The following is a 13,629-nucleotide window of genomic DNA, read 5'->3' as shown; positions in this document are numbered from 1 at the left end:
CAAAATCGACGTTTCGGGCAAAAGCCTGTCCTCGGATGCTGTCCTTGGATGCTGCCTGAATTGCTGTGCTCTTCCAGCACCACTGATCCAGAATCTGGTTTCCAGCATCTGCAGTTATTGTTTTTACCCAGTGGCAGAAATGTAAACAATCTACAACAGGCACTGCAGCAACTCACCAAGGCCCCTTCAACAGCTCCTTCCATACCTTCCAGGATTTTGATCATGAAGGAAAGGCCCAATTCTTTCCCCACAAGATGTTACCTAGATGTGCACTTCCTTAGTACTGCACTGCAGTGTAAGCCTATATTTTGATGCTCAGGTTTCTGGAGTGAACCTTGAACCCACAGCTTGGGTTCCATACCCTTCCATACCCATCTGGAAGGACAATGACAGCTGATACATGGGAACTCCAATACCTTCAGGTTCCCCTCCAACCTACACACTATCCTGGCTTGGAACTATATCTCTGTTCCCTCACACTGGCACTGGGGTCAAAATCCTGGAACTCCCTTCCTCCAGCACCTTTTGATGTACCTGGGCCACATGGACTGCAGCAGTTCAAAGCACCACCTCCAGGGCCATTAGGGATGAGCAATAAATGCTGGACCAGGGAAGACAGTCTCCCATGAGCCAATAAATTGAATGAATTCAAGGCTGACCTTCTGTCTCAACCCCACACCCTTCAATTCCCCAAAAATCAACTGATCGCAGTATTGAATAAGTGAAACCATTCCGAAGATTCACAATCCTCTGATTTCTCATCATGTGTGTGCTAAATGTCTGACCTTTTACTCTGACCCGATGGTCTATGTACCCTAACTAGGTGAAAACCAACCTCAACATCTACCTTGGTAAATATTTTTAGCAATAAAAGAATTTACATTTGAACACGGAGTTTTAAAAAAAATTAATCCGTGCAGAGCATTGCATTGCAGCTTGACAATGCCATTCTCCCTCTGAGGCCATTTCTGTCAGATATAAATACTCAATGCCAGTTTTTCTTTCCAGTCACCCCTTTTCTCGTGCCCTAGCCTGGCACTTACACGGAATGTAAAGAATTTGCTGAGATCCAGGAGCAGTCAGTCTTTCGGGGACACCCCGTGTCATTATCGGCGAGATTTTCTCCAGAGCTGGAGAACCTGTTTCTGGGCTTCAAGATTCCCCCACTATGTTGTGAGTTTGGAAGTTATTTGCAGATTGCTGCAGGTACAGAGGAGGCTTGGGAAAGGTTTGGGAAGGGGAATTGCTTAAATGACAAAAGGGATGATGAAGGTTGAATTCTTACTTACTGAAGGCATGCAGAATGTTATTTTGCACGAAGAGACTTAGATGCACAGAAAATAACACATTTAAAGAAAAAAAGGGCACAGATGCGGGAAATTGCCGCACCCTGTTATTGCTGTGTTACGTGTGAATACTGCAGCTGCTGCGTGTGTGTGTGAGAGAGAGAGAGAGACTCCGCCTTGTTAAATCTCCTTGCTTTCAACTCTAGTCTGCACAAAGGGAGGAGGATCATCACTATCTGCTACCCTCTCAGTCCTAGTTGCAACGTTGAGTGCCCCTCTCTTCTCTGGGTGCCCTTTCTCCCTCTCTCTTTAAACCAGCCCCACCTCTCCCCCCCCCCTCCGCCGCCGCCTTCTCTGGTCCTGCCTGGTACTGACGGCATGTTTTATGAATGAACATTGGACCTCGGCAGAAGCTCAGGGCTTTCAAGTCACCCCGGGAAGCTGCTAGCAAAGGAACGGGCACGATATTTTTGAACAGGAACAAAAGGGGGAAGAGAGAAAGAAACTTGAGCTGGTGCTTAGCTTGTTACCTGGCTGTGTGTGTGAACCTGAAGGAGTGCCTGCAAGGTAAGAAACAACGAGAGAAAAAAAACATGGCCAGGCAATGTAAATAGAGACTTAAGTACCTCACCTGTCCTCCTGCCTATCAGTTACCTTTTACATGGGCATTATTTAAACAGTAAGATTGTTGTATAAATGCTCATGACTGGCGATAAGACAATACCCTATTCTGTTGGCGCAGGAAGGTAAATCATCTCCCACTCTTGTTGCTATTTGACCAGAACAGCAACGTTAATAATAAAAGAATGATGGGGTAAAAGAGCCGAAGCCGGCACCTGTTCAATGAAAATCAGCCCCTCACTTCCTTCAGCCTCTTGAAGCAAGATCATGTCTCTAAACAAAAATATCCTGAACCCACAAGGCGCCTAGCCCCCCCCCTCCCCCGCAAAAAAAAACTACTTAAAAAACGAAAATGTATAATTCCTTTCTGATTGTTAAATGTACACTTCTTATATTGCTGTATGTTTACTAAGCTGTTCTGCCTGCCCTTTCTCTGAGATGAACGTTGCTTTTTTTCAAAAAGAACTCGTGTTGTTTTTTATTATTTGGCCATGTTTCCTAAACTCAGTCTTGCCCTCTCCTGGATCTACTGGAGTGTGACACCTGCATATGTTGTTTTAGTAAATGTGAGATTCCTGATTCAGTGAGTTTGAACCTTCAAAACCCCCGTTCCTCTGGTGGAGAAAATTTTTCTCCCTGGTTACGAACCCGCAGGCGGCAGGATCCCCACCCTGTACCCTGTAGCGTTAACCTTCTCCCCTCCTGGATCTCAGACTTTCTTAAATTCTTATCAATTGTTCACCTCCCCTGTCCTTTGGCTTGGTGACCCTACATTAAACTGCCAGGTCTCAAGCTCCAGTATTCTGTTTTAAGAGTACTTAAAACCTGCCTCTTTGATCAAACATTTGCCTCTCTGTTTTCATGTCTCCTTAAGTAAATCACTTGTCAAATTTTGTCATAGACCATTCCTGTGAAACGTCTGGGAATGTTTTCACTATGCTCAAGGCACTATATACTGTAAATGTGAGTTGTTGCAGGTAGTCGGACGCAGTGTGTTAAAAGTAAGTCCTATAACAGAGTCCTGGAGTTATACAGCAGAGAAACAGACCCTTTGGTCTGACTTGTCCATGCCAACCAGATATCCTAAATTAATCAAATTATTTGCCAGCCCATATCCCTCTAAACCCTTCCCATTCATGTTCCAATTCAGATGCCTTTTAAATGTTGTTATTCTACATGCGCCACCCTCTACGTGAAAAAGTTGTCCTTTAGGTCCCTTTTAAATCTTTTCCCTCTCAGCTTAAGCCTGTGCCCTCCAGTTTTGGATTCCCCTACCAGTGGAAAAGACTTTGACTATTCACCCTATCCACGCCCCCTCGTGATTTTATAAAGCTCTGACGCTCTGAGGAAATAGCCCCAGCCTGTTCAGCCCCTCCCTATAGCTCAAATCCTCGAACCCTGGCATCACCCTTGTAAACCTTTTTCTGCACCCTTTCAAATTGAACTACATCTTCCCTATTGCAGGGAGACCAGAATTGAATTGTGTCTGTAATAATCTTTGATAGAATGGAAAATAATATATACTTGTGGTTTGAGCCTAAGGGAAAGTAGCATGGAAAGAAGTTAGTGTAATGGACTGTTTTCATCATTGTAAATATGTTATAATGAAGTTACTGCTTTAGAGATAGCAGTCTTTGAGAGAGATTCAAGTTATTTCAACCAACAACACAATATTTTCAGATTTGCATCCAGTTGGTGATGGCAATGAGGTCAGGAGGTTAAAATTGTCATGGTTTATAGTCCTGATGAGTAACCAGACACTCCTACAGGAAGTGTGCATGAGGATGGCCTGGGCCTCAGTGGTGTAGCAGTCACACTTGTATGGTTGGCAGGTCTGTGCTGAGACTGAAACCGGAGACATGAAGACTTAATCTGTTTCTCTGTGGAGCTGAAGACTATACTAGAGTCCAGAAATTCAAGAATACCGGCAAGGAAAATGTTTGTTAAAAGTGAGTGGGTGCAGCAGACGTGATCACTAGGGCAGTGGACGTAAGAGTGCCTTCTCTTTATTTTGATGAGAGATTGCCCCACATATCAAGAGCTTAAAATGAAAGCATTTGTAATGCTAATCTAAATTTGTGGTGGCAAATCATCTAAAATGTAATAGCCAACCGTTAATCCTGCAGTATAAACTCCAAACGATTATTGATATACATCCTATGCCCCACCTTCTTTAATCCAATTTCAAAGAACGTTAATAGGAAGTGTTGTAATTCTAATTTCAATGTAATGGATACAAGACTGATCCTTCTCTCCCCTTGCACCAATATTATTAATTTGAAAAATTCCAGAGATGCAGGACTCTGTCTTGTACAGTTCTTGGAATGCCAGCTCTGATTAAGTGCTCCATTTCTTGGAGCTGAACTTGGATGGTTGAACTTCAAATTCACAGGTTAGCAGAGAATCGGAGTGTGAATGTGTACGGAGGGGGCATAAAATTTGACTTGATTCAAAAATAAGCTGTAGCACAAATCAATTCCTCTCTTCCCCTCTTTGTTAAAGTTAAACATTATGTCATCTTATGAGGATAAACTGTTCAAAGCTATGCATTAGTTTATGACAATATTCTTCAAACAGTCTCAATTTACAACCTCTCAACCTTGTTTTCAATCCACTCTATGTAGTCCCCTATTTCTTTCGCCTCCTCCAGTCTTAAAACTCCCCAACATATCTGCACTACTCCAATTTTGATTCAATGTGCATCCCAGATTTTAATTTCTGCACCAAAGGCAGCTGCATGTATTGCAGACTGGGCTTTAAGCTCTGGACTTTACTCCCTTCACTTCTGTCTTCTTTCCCCCTTTTTGAATAGCCCCTAAAATCTACCTCTTTCATCAAGCTTTTGGTTGTGTATCCTCCTAGCTCCTTATGCAACTTGTCTTACATTTTGTTTGATTAATCATGCTGTGAAGTGCCTTGGGATATTTTGAAAAGCATTCTTGCATAGGGGATGGGCAAAGCCAGCATTTTTTTTTTCTCCCAATTTTAAATGCTTTGCTGGGCTATTTCAGAGGGCATTTAAGATTTAAACACATTGTTTTGGATCTGGAGACATGCATATATTTCCTTTCTTAAAGGACATAGTGAACCAGGTGGATTTTTACAACAGTTGGTGATGCTTTCACAGTTAGCACCATTGAGACAAGTTTTCAATCCCAGATTTATTGACTGTATTTAAATTCCACTGCTGCATTGCAATTTCAACCCATGTGACCAATGCATGAGCTTTGCCCTCTTGACTTCTAGTCCAGGGATATTACTATGATGCCATCCACTTTCACTGCCCATCTAATAACTTCAAAAGGTTCTAAATAAATAAAGGTTGTTGCTGAAACTGATCATTGGGCAAAAACAAAGTAAAAGCCCCTTTTCAAGCAGAAGATAACTGTATGGCCATTTGTTGCTGTTATGTATTATCTAATGTATTAAAAATGAGGATTTTAAAAATTACCTTGTTTGTAGTCTGTACTGTGCCTTCTCACAGCTAGTGGTCAGGTCAACAGAGTCAACTGCATTTCGCTATTTCAGGAACTGGAGCTGTTGCAAAGCTCCAAAAGGATGCAGCAATGACTTTTAATCAACTGTCTGTCCTGTGGGTGGAAGATAATTATCATATTTTACTTAATGCACACTACTGAAGCTATTGTGCTAAAGATCATTTAGATGTCTTTGAACTGTTAATGTATGGATGAGAGAAATGGGCTAAATAAGAAGATTGAAAGTTCGCCTCGTCTGGGACTGTTGTGGACTAATTGCAAGAAAGACTGCTTGCTATGATTAGTCAGTAAAACTGTTCTATCATGTTGTATTCAAGATGATAGAAGACAAACAAGCTGGGTCTTGACCTTTTATCTTTGAGCAGTGTCTGTAAATGGGCGTATGTACTCAGACAGTAATGTAATAATTCAATTTGTAAAGTGATCTTTAAGGACTCAGATGACCAGAACTGCAAAATCATGTTGCAATCCATGAAATACAATTGCACATCTTTTTATTTTGCAAAATGTTTTTGTTTTTTGAATCAAAGTAGTTGTACCTTGATGTTTGTCCATCTTATATCTCCCTTTGTTCTTACTTGGAGCCAGTGCATGTTGTCCACGTGATAGATCTAGTTTACTTAAGTATTTCTGCACAGGCTTTTGGTTTTTCATTGAATGTGAGCATTGGTCCAGCATTTCTTCTGCATTCCTAATTGCCCTTGAGAAAGTGCTGGTGAGTTGCTTTCTTGAATAGCTGCATTTCACGTGATGAGGAGTGGAAGTTCTAGGATTGCACTCAGTGACAGTGAAAGAATGGCATTATACTGTACTTTCTGTGGTATTTCCCAGATGACCACTCCTAGTATCGTGAAAGTATTTGCAATCATCAGGATTCCTGATGAAGGGCATGTGCCCGAAACATCGATTCCCCTGCTCCTCGGATGCTGCCTGACCTGTGCTTTTCTAGCACCACACTCTCGACTCTGATCTCCAGCATCTGTAGTCCTCACTTTCTCCCTGCTTATGATAAAGGAGAACGCAATTATGGATGACTAATCGACCAATAAACTGAAAAAAAAAATCAGATCGGCGGTAATATCCTGGGTGAGGAGTTCATGAAATATTTTGAGATGATTTTTTTAGAATAGCATAGTAGCTGTGTGGTGAGCACTGCTGCCTCATAATATTAAGGATCTGGGCTCGATTTCTCTTTCAGACGACTGTCTGTGTGGGTTTTGCACATTCTTCCTGTGTCTGTGAGTGTTTCCTCCCATAGCTCAAAGATGTGCAGGTTGGGTGGATTGGCCATGCTGAATTGCCCGATGTGCAGGAGGGATAGGGTGGTGGAATGGGTCTGAGTGCGATGCTTTCTGAAGGGTTGGTGTAACTCAGTGGGCCAAATGGACTGCTTCCACATGGGAGGGATTCTATCACATTTTGGAACCAGCCAAAGGGCAGGTCATTTTCTAAGTACTCTGTCAGATATTATTATGTGCCTCTGAAGCAGGCGGGACTTGATTTCAGGTCTCCTGGTCCAGAGGTAGGGACATTACCATTAAACCACAGGAGCAGTTCATATTAGAATAAGGGCACAGAACTGTGGATGCTGAAAATTTGAAACAAAACTGGAGAATACTGGATAAACACAGCAGGTCTGGCAGAATCTGTCGAGAGAATGCAGAGTTAACACTTTTGAGTCCAATGACATTTTTTTAGAACTGATGACAACTGGGAAAGGTTGAGTTTATGCTGATGACAGTGGGAGGGGAGTGAATAGAATACTTGGAGATAGAACCCAGAAAGAGAGAGAATGATAGACAAAGAAAGAGCTGATGATAAGCTAAGAGAGAGATCTAAATGCTAAGCAAGGTGCTAATGAGATGTGTGAATAGTTAAAAATGGTTTGAAAATTGTCCATCATTGTGGAATGCTGATGGTATGTGTTCGTGGTTATCTCACTGAATCTTTGCTGTGGTATTCCTTCAGCACAATACTAGTGAATGCTAGCACAGTCTTGGTCAGTCTGTCGCTCTTGTCAAATTTGATTGAGCCTCTGTTGGCTTGCTTCTTTGCCATATCAAATGTTTCTTTCACACCATGGTAGATAATCTCAACAGATTATTTCTAAAACAAAGTATAAGAAACCCAATGAAATCTTCTACAGGTTGCCTCTTATCTAGTTCTTTGACAAAGATTTACTTCTGGATCAAATTGTTCTTTGGAAGGTAGTCAAACTCCAAATCTCTGAAGGAAGTTGAAGCCATGATATGCCTGCAAGTTCAAAAGTGAAGTTGATTGATTGAAAACAACATAGACATTTCAATTGTCTTAGTGTTGTCTTCTAGTGTAATGTAGCATTCTAATACTTCGAAGTTATTCCATGGCTGAGCCATGGAATCTCATCTTTGTAAGCTATAACTGCTGCTTCAGCTATGGTAATTGGACTGATAGATAGTGATCTTGACATTGATGTCAAGCTTAAGTTTAATAGGCTGTCTATTGAGATAGGAGAAAGTGAGGACTGCAGCTGCTGGAGATCAGAGTGGAGAGTGTAGTGCTGGAAAAGCATAGCTGGTCAGGCAGCATCAGAGGAGCAGGAGAATTGACGTTTCGGGCACGAGCCCTTCATCAGGAATGAGGGATGTCTATTGAGATAAACAAGTTCTGTGAATCCCAGGATGCTAGAATCACTAATTTCTGCTATTACTGTCTTGGTTACCTTTTTTGAATGAGATTGCTATTCTATAATAAGGTTTTTAATATGTGTTCTCCTCCATTCGTTTCACTCTCGGTGGGCTTCTTCTGGACTCAGTATTTGACTTTGGGCATGAGTTGAAAGTGCCCGTGTTGGACTGGGGTATACAAAGTTAAAAATCACACAACACCAGGTTATAGTCCAACAGGTTTAATTGGAAGCACTAGCTTTCGGAACGTCGTTCCTTCATCAGGTGGTTGATGGAGTGGTGCTCCATAAGCTAGTGCTTCCAATTAAACCTGCTGGACTATAACCTGGTGTTGTGTGATTTTTAACTTTGATTTTAGGGAAATGCTGTGTCTTTAGAAGTCTCGCCTCCATGAAGCCCAGTCTGGTGTTTTGTATGGTTGATTTTCTGACCTTGAGTATGCTAGGAATTATATCTTTTTCCATTTCTTAATGGGCTGATTAATCCCAGTAAGCTGTTTTAAATCTATCTGTATTATCACAATATTATTTGTAATCTTCTATTGCTTAAGCTCATCTTTTATATTCACAAATGTTTTCTATTGGTGTCAAGCTTGCAGCTTTGTGCAGCTTTCCCTTTATCTGTCGTCCTTTTATTGTATTTTTGTGTGACCATGTTAAATTCTTCTATAAAGTCTTAACTTGTAAAATTGGGAGTTTTGCAGTGATTTACTGCTGTCAAGTTTTTTAAAATTTCATTTATTTATCTTTTGATACTGTGTTTCTATTATGCTTATTGGATTTCCCTACCTTTATAATCAAAATGGTGGCTGCCTGATTCTTCTAAATGTTTTCCACTTTCTACAGCCAAGTTGGAATTTTCCCACTTCTTCCCTGATGAAATGGTGCTCTTCTGTCTCTTAATGGTCCAAACCATCAAACATTCTCTGGCTGCGATCATCATAAATCTTGCCCAGCTTAACTACCAGTCCTCCTTAAATCTTGAATTTTACCTGACTCTTCTAGTGCTAGAATCATTTGATTGATTTCTTTTAAATTTACTTGTTTTCAGCTTAAATTCTGAAGCCTTCGTGATTCTGTAGCCCTGGTCTAAATTTCTTTTTTGGCTCTTTCACCACTACTTGCAGCTGCACCTTGTCAATGTCTATGACACTCCTTGTGAGATCTCGGTTTCACTCCTTTGCTTTCCCATTCTGATCTTTTCCCTTAGTCATATAGATAGATAGATAGATTGGGGAGTTGGGTGGAGAGGTAGTAGATGGAGTTCAGTCCGGACGGGTGCGAGGTGATGCATTTTGGAAGATCCAATTAAAGAGCGAACTATAAAGTAAATGGAAAAGTCCTGGAGAAAATTGATGTATCGAGAGATCTGGGTGTTCTGGTCCATTGTACTCTGAATGTGACAACACAGGTCGATAGAGTGGCCAAGAAGGCATACAACATGATTTCCTTCAGCAAATAGGGTATTGAGTACAAGTGTTGGCAGGTCATGTTCCAGTTGTATTAGACTTTGGTTCAGCCACATTTGGAGTACTGCATATAATTCTGGTCGCCACATTACCAAAAGGGTGTGGATGCTTTGGAGAGGGTGCAGCGGAGGTTCACCAGGATGTTGCTTGGTATGGAGGGTGCTAGCTATGAGGAGAGGTTGAGAAGAGTAGGATTATTTTCATTGGAAAGAAGGAGGTTGAGGCCTACAAAATCATGAGAGGTGTAGACAGATTGGATAGCAAGACAGTTTTTCCCAGAATGGTGGACTCAATTACTAGGGGTTACAAGTGCAAAGTGAGAGGGGAAAGGTTTAGGGGAAATATGCGTGGCAAGTTCTTCACACAGAGGGTGATGGGTGCCTGGAACGCGTTGCCAGTGGAGGTGGTAGGGGCGGGAATGATCACGTCTTTCAAGATGTATCAAGTCATGATGGGCAGGGAGCAAAAAGGGGCCAAAGGTTTGGTGCTGGAGAGGCGCGGCCGGTCGGACAGCATCCGAGGGGTGGGAGGGTCGACGTTTCGGGTAGAAGCTCTTCGTCGGGAATGAAGGAATCTTGGTGGGGGGCTTTTGCCCAAAGCGCTGATCTTCCTGTTCTTCAGATGCTGCCTGACTGGCTATGCTTTTCCAGCACCACACTCTTGGCTCTAATCTCCAGCATCTGCAATAATCACCTTCACCTTGGGAACAAAAGGATACAAATCCTTAGAAAATAGGTGACAGGTTTACTTAAAGGAACTGGATCTTTGCATACTTGAAGAGCCTGTTCCTGAGCTTTAATGTTCTTTGTTCATGATCTCTAACATCGCCTGCTGGAGTCTCCTGTTGCTTTCTACAGAGTCTCCTTGGTGAAGGCCTCTGTATTTTCTAAGTGTACAAAGTTAAAGATCACACAACACCAAGTTATAGCTAGCAACCTGCCGAAGGAGCAGTGCTCTGAAAACTAGTGCTTCCAAATAAACCTGTGGCACCACAACCTGGTGCTGTGTGATTTTTAACTTTGTCCAACAATGGCACCTCCACATCATTTTCTAAGCTTGCTTTTCGGTCTTTGTTTTTTGCCTAGCACACACTCTTAACCCAATCCATCTTAGAAGCTTCTGGATGAAGTTTCAGATTTGGATTGAATTTGCTGGACTTGCATTTTTTTTTTGCTGCTCCCACAGATATTGTATTTCAGCTGCAGACTGTCAATGTAATCCTAGAATAATTAAATTCACTGGTTTGAGATTTTTCCCTTGTGATTTTCCTGGTTTTCTTGTGGTGGGAGTCAGACCTGCAGCATTGCAACCATGTGCTGTTTCCCAGATGACCACTGCTGACACCTGAGGAGTTTGATACCTTTACTAATGTGTGGAAAGGACTGTTTGTAGTACTGTAGTTTGCTGCAGTCAATTCTCCTTTGTCATGGGCCTATCTAGTGACGAATGGATAAGAATACATCACGTCTTTTAGGAGTCATTTTAGAAGTTGTTTTTCTTAAACAACAAGGTGCATTGCACAATAGCAGAACAAATAATTGCTTTTTCATTCGGCTTAATTGCTAGGACCTTTGGCAACTAATCAAGATATGTCTCCTTTCTTCAAAATCTAGAGTAGAAAACCTCTTCTTGATAAACAAACTAGCAAAACATGAACATTGTGATTTTTAAAAGTTGTGCAGTTTTGGGTGAGTGAGTTCCCAGTAGGTGAAAGGAAAAACTTGTGTTTTTATTGCAAGTTCCACAACCTCGGCATATTCCCAAACTGTAGCCAGCAAAGCACTTTTTAATTTAGTTTTTAATTCTCCTGCTCTTCAAAATAGTGGCTGTGGGGTACTTTGCATGCATCCAAGGACAGGCCTCAATTTACTGCCTCTTCGTAAGGATGGCATCTCCAACACTGTCGCTCTCTTCCCATATGGGATCTGGATGTAGGCTGTCTCATATGATACAATATTTACAAATGATGATTGCAAGATCTGGAACTTCAAAATTTGATAAGTGTTATTGATCTGGTTCTGATGTTTCCACGGGCTATAAATCCTTGTAAAGATTGGACAGATTTCTTGGCTAGAATTTGACATCAGAAAAATGGGAACCCTTTCAAATTTATACTTGTATGCTCACAGAGGAAATGCTGGGCCGTGAGATTAAACTGCAGTAAATAGTATTCTATCTCGTACTATATTCCATTCACCCTCTCCTGAACTTACTGAATTACATCAGTCCTCATAACTATTATTTTGTTTCAGCCTAGTACAGTCACTTTAAATAGTTTCATTTTGTAATTGTACATATTAGCACTGGCCTGGCCAAGGAACAGATTCTTTACAGACCTCATGCCTCCACCCACTCCATCCTGCCTTATGGTCTGTTTTGACCATTTTCAATGGGCAAGGGCAGGTGATGGAGAAAGTGAGGTCTGCAGATGCTGGAGATCAAAGTTGAAACTTTATTGCTGGAACAGCACAGCAGGTCAGGCAGCATCCAGGGAACAGGAGATTCGACGTTTCGGGCACAGGCCCTTCTTCAGGGGAGGTGATGGCCAAGTGGTATTATCGCTGGACTCTTAGTTCAGAGACCCAGATAAAGTTTTGGGGACCTGTGTTCGAATCCCACCGCAGTAGCTGGTGTGATTTGAAATCAATAAATAGCTAGAATTCAGAGTCTTATGATAACCAGGAAAAACCCATCTGGTTCACTAATGCCCTTTAGGGAAGGAAACTGCCTCTCGGCAATTAGAGGTGGGCATTAAATGCTGGCCTATCCAGCAACACTCTTATCCCCTGAATGAATAAAAAAAATTCCAAGCACTCAGACAATATAAAAAGAGACATTAGCAATGAACTATCACCTGGTTTGGGTGAAAGACCCTTTAATGCTGAACTGAATATAGAATCTATAAAGTTCAACATTTTAGTCCTACAAACTGAACAAAACTTAAACATCATATTAATATTTTTTAAAGAATATTGTGTTACATTCAGAGACCAAAATTTTTAAATTTCTTTACTGTATTTCTTGTTTGACGTTCGTTAATTTATTTATGGGGTTTGAATCATGGAAGTAAAAGCAGCAGCTTGCAACGAGGCTTATGAAATGTAACCCTAAAGCAAATCTTTGCTGTAAAAAGCAGGTTAAATAATGTCAATACAGGTTAATTGGAGAGGAACGATGGACCAATATATTTTCTCACAAATTAACAAGACTATCGCCATATGTATATGATATGGAAGCTTCAGTTGAGGGGCAGGTGCAAGGTTTAACTGTGGATGTTCTAATGTATTTGTCCAATTTTTGCACCTTTCCAATATCTGTCTGCTTCACATAAACTGCATCTTGCTTTTATAATTCCAATTTTTTTAACAGGCAAATTGGTTGTATTTGTCCATTAGTTGCTGCTCAGACATTAGTGAAGTTAGTAATTATCATGCAAGTAAGTGCCTTTATATTAATGTGCTAGATGTTAATTGCTGTCAGCCAGCTGTCATGACTCTGAAAATGATTCTTTACAAATGTTAAAAAAAAACAGGTTTTGAACCTTCAGGGAGACATTTAAAAAATGCCATTTTTAAAATTAAAATTTAATGTTTCTCTCGCTCATCTTTTGCTTTCGTTCTCCATGTCCCTCTGAAGAGGTTGTTAGTTCAGTTCCATAGATAGCCAGTATGTAGTTCAGAACAACATTAACATCATGGATTCAATAAAAACCAACAATAAAAAACAAAAACAGAATTTGACAGAGAAACTCAGCAGGTCTGGTAGCATCTGTGGAGAGAAAAACAGAGTTAACGCTCTGAATCCAGTGACCCTTCTTTAGTTCAGATGTTCTCAGATCTGCTGAGTTTCTCCAGCAATATCTGTTTTTGTTTTCTTCAGATCTTCAGCTTTCAGAGTTCTTTGTTTTGTTATCATGAGTTCAATTCCTGCTCTGTTGATGTTGATTTAGGATCTGTCTCCTTGCCCTCTTCCCTGAGATTGGAAGAGGGTGGCAAACTGCCACTGATGAAATTTGCCAAGAAAAACAGTTCAGGGTGAACCATCAGCCAAAGACCAGCTTTTTGGCAGAGTGCACACAGAATATAATTCTT

At 41.1% G+C, this 13,629-nt stretch overlaps 1 protein-coding gene across 2 annotated transcripts in view; it reads left to right on the top strand.

Annotated features, from left to right (window-relative positions):
- The first annotated feature begins 1,468 nt into the window (after positions 1-1,468).
- The window catches only part of LOC122563055 (coronin-2B-like), a 174,003-nt gene continuing 161,842 nt past the window's right edge, over positions 1,469-13,629 (top strand). Inside the window, exon 1 of one of the 2 annotated variants that reach the window (XM_087995936.1) lies at positions 1,469-1,853. The gene's annotated coding sequence lies outside the window, so the exon portion shown is untranslated. The remainder of the gene's footprint in view (positions 1,854-13,629) is intronic. The other variant, XM_043716406.2, reaches the window with a different exon arrangement.

Source organism: Chiloscyllium plagiosum, unplaced genomic scaffold, assembly GCF_037043375.1.
Source record: "Chiloscyllium plagiosum isolate Xiang-an unplaced genomic scaffold, Cpla_swu_hap1 HiC_scaffold_2, whole genome shotgun sequence".
NCBI classification, from domain to species: Eukaryota; Metazoa; Chordata; class Chondrichthyes; order Orectolobiformes; family Hemiscylliidae; genus Chiloscyllium; species Chiloscyllium plagiosum.
This window is presented reverse-complemented; position numbering and strand designations above follow the sequence as displayed.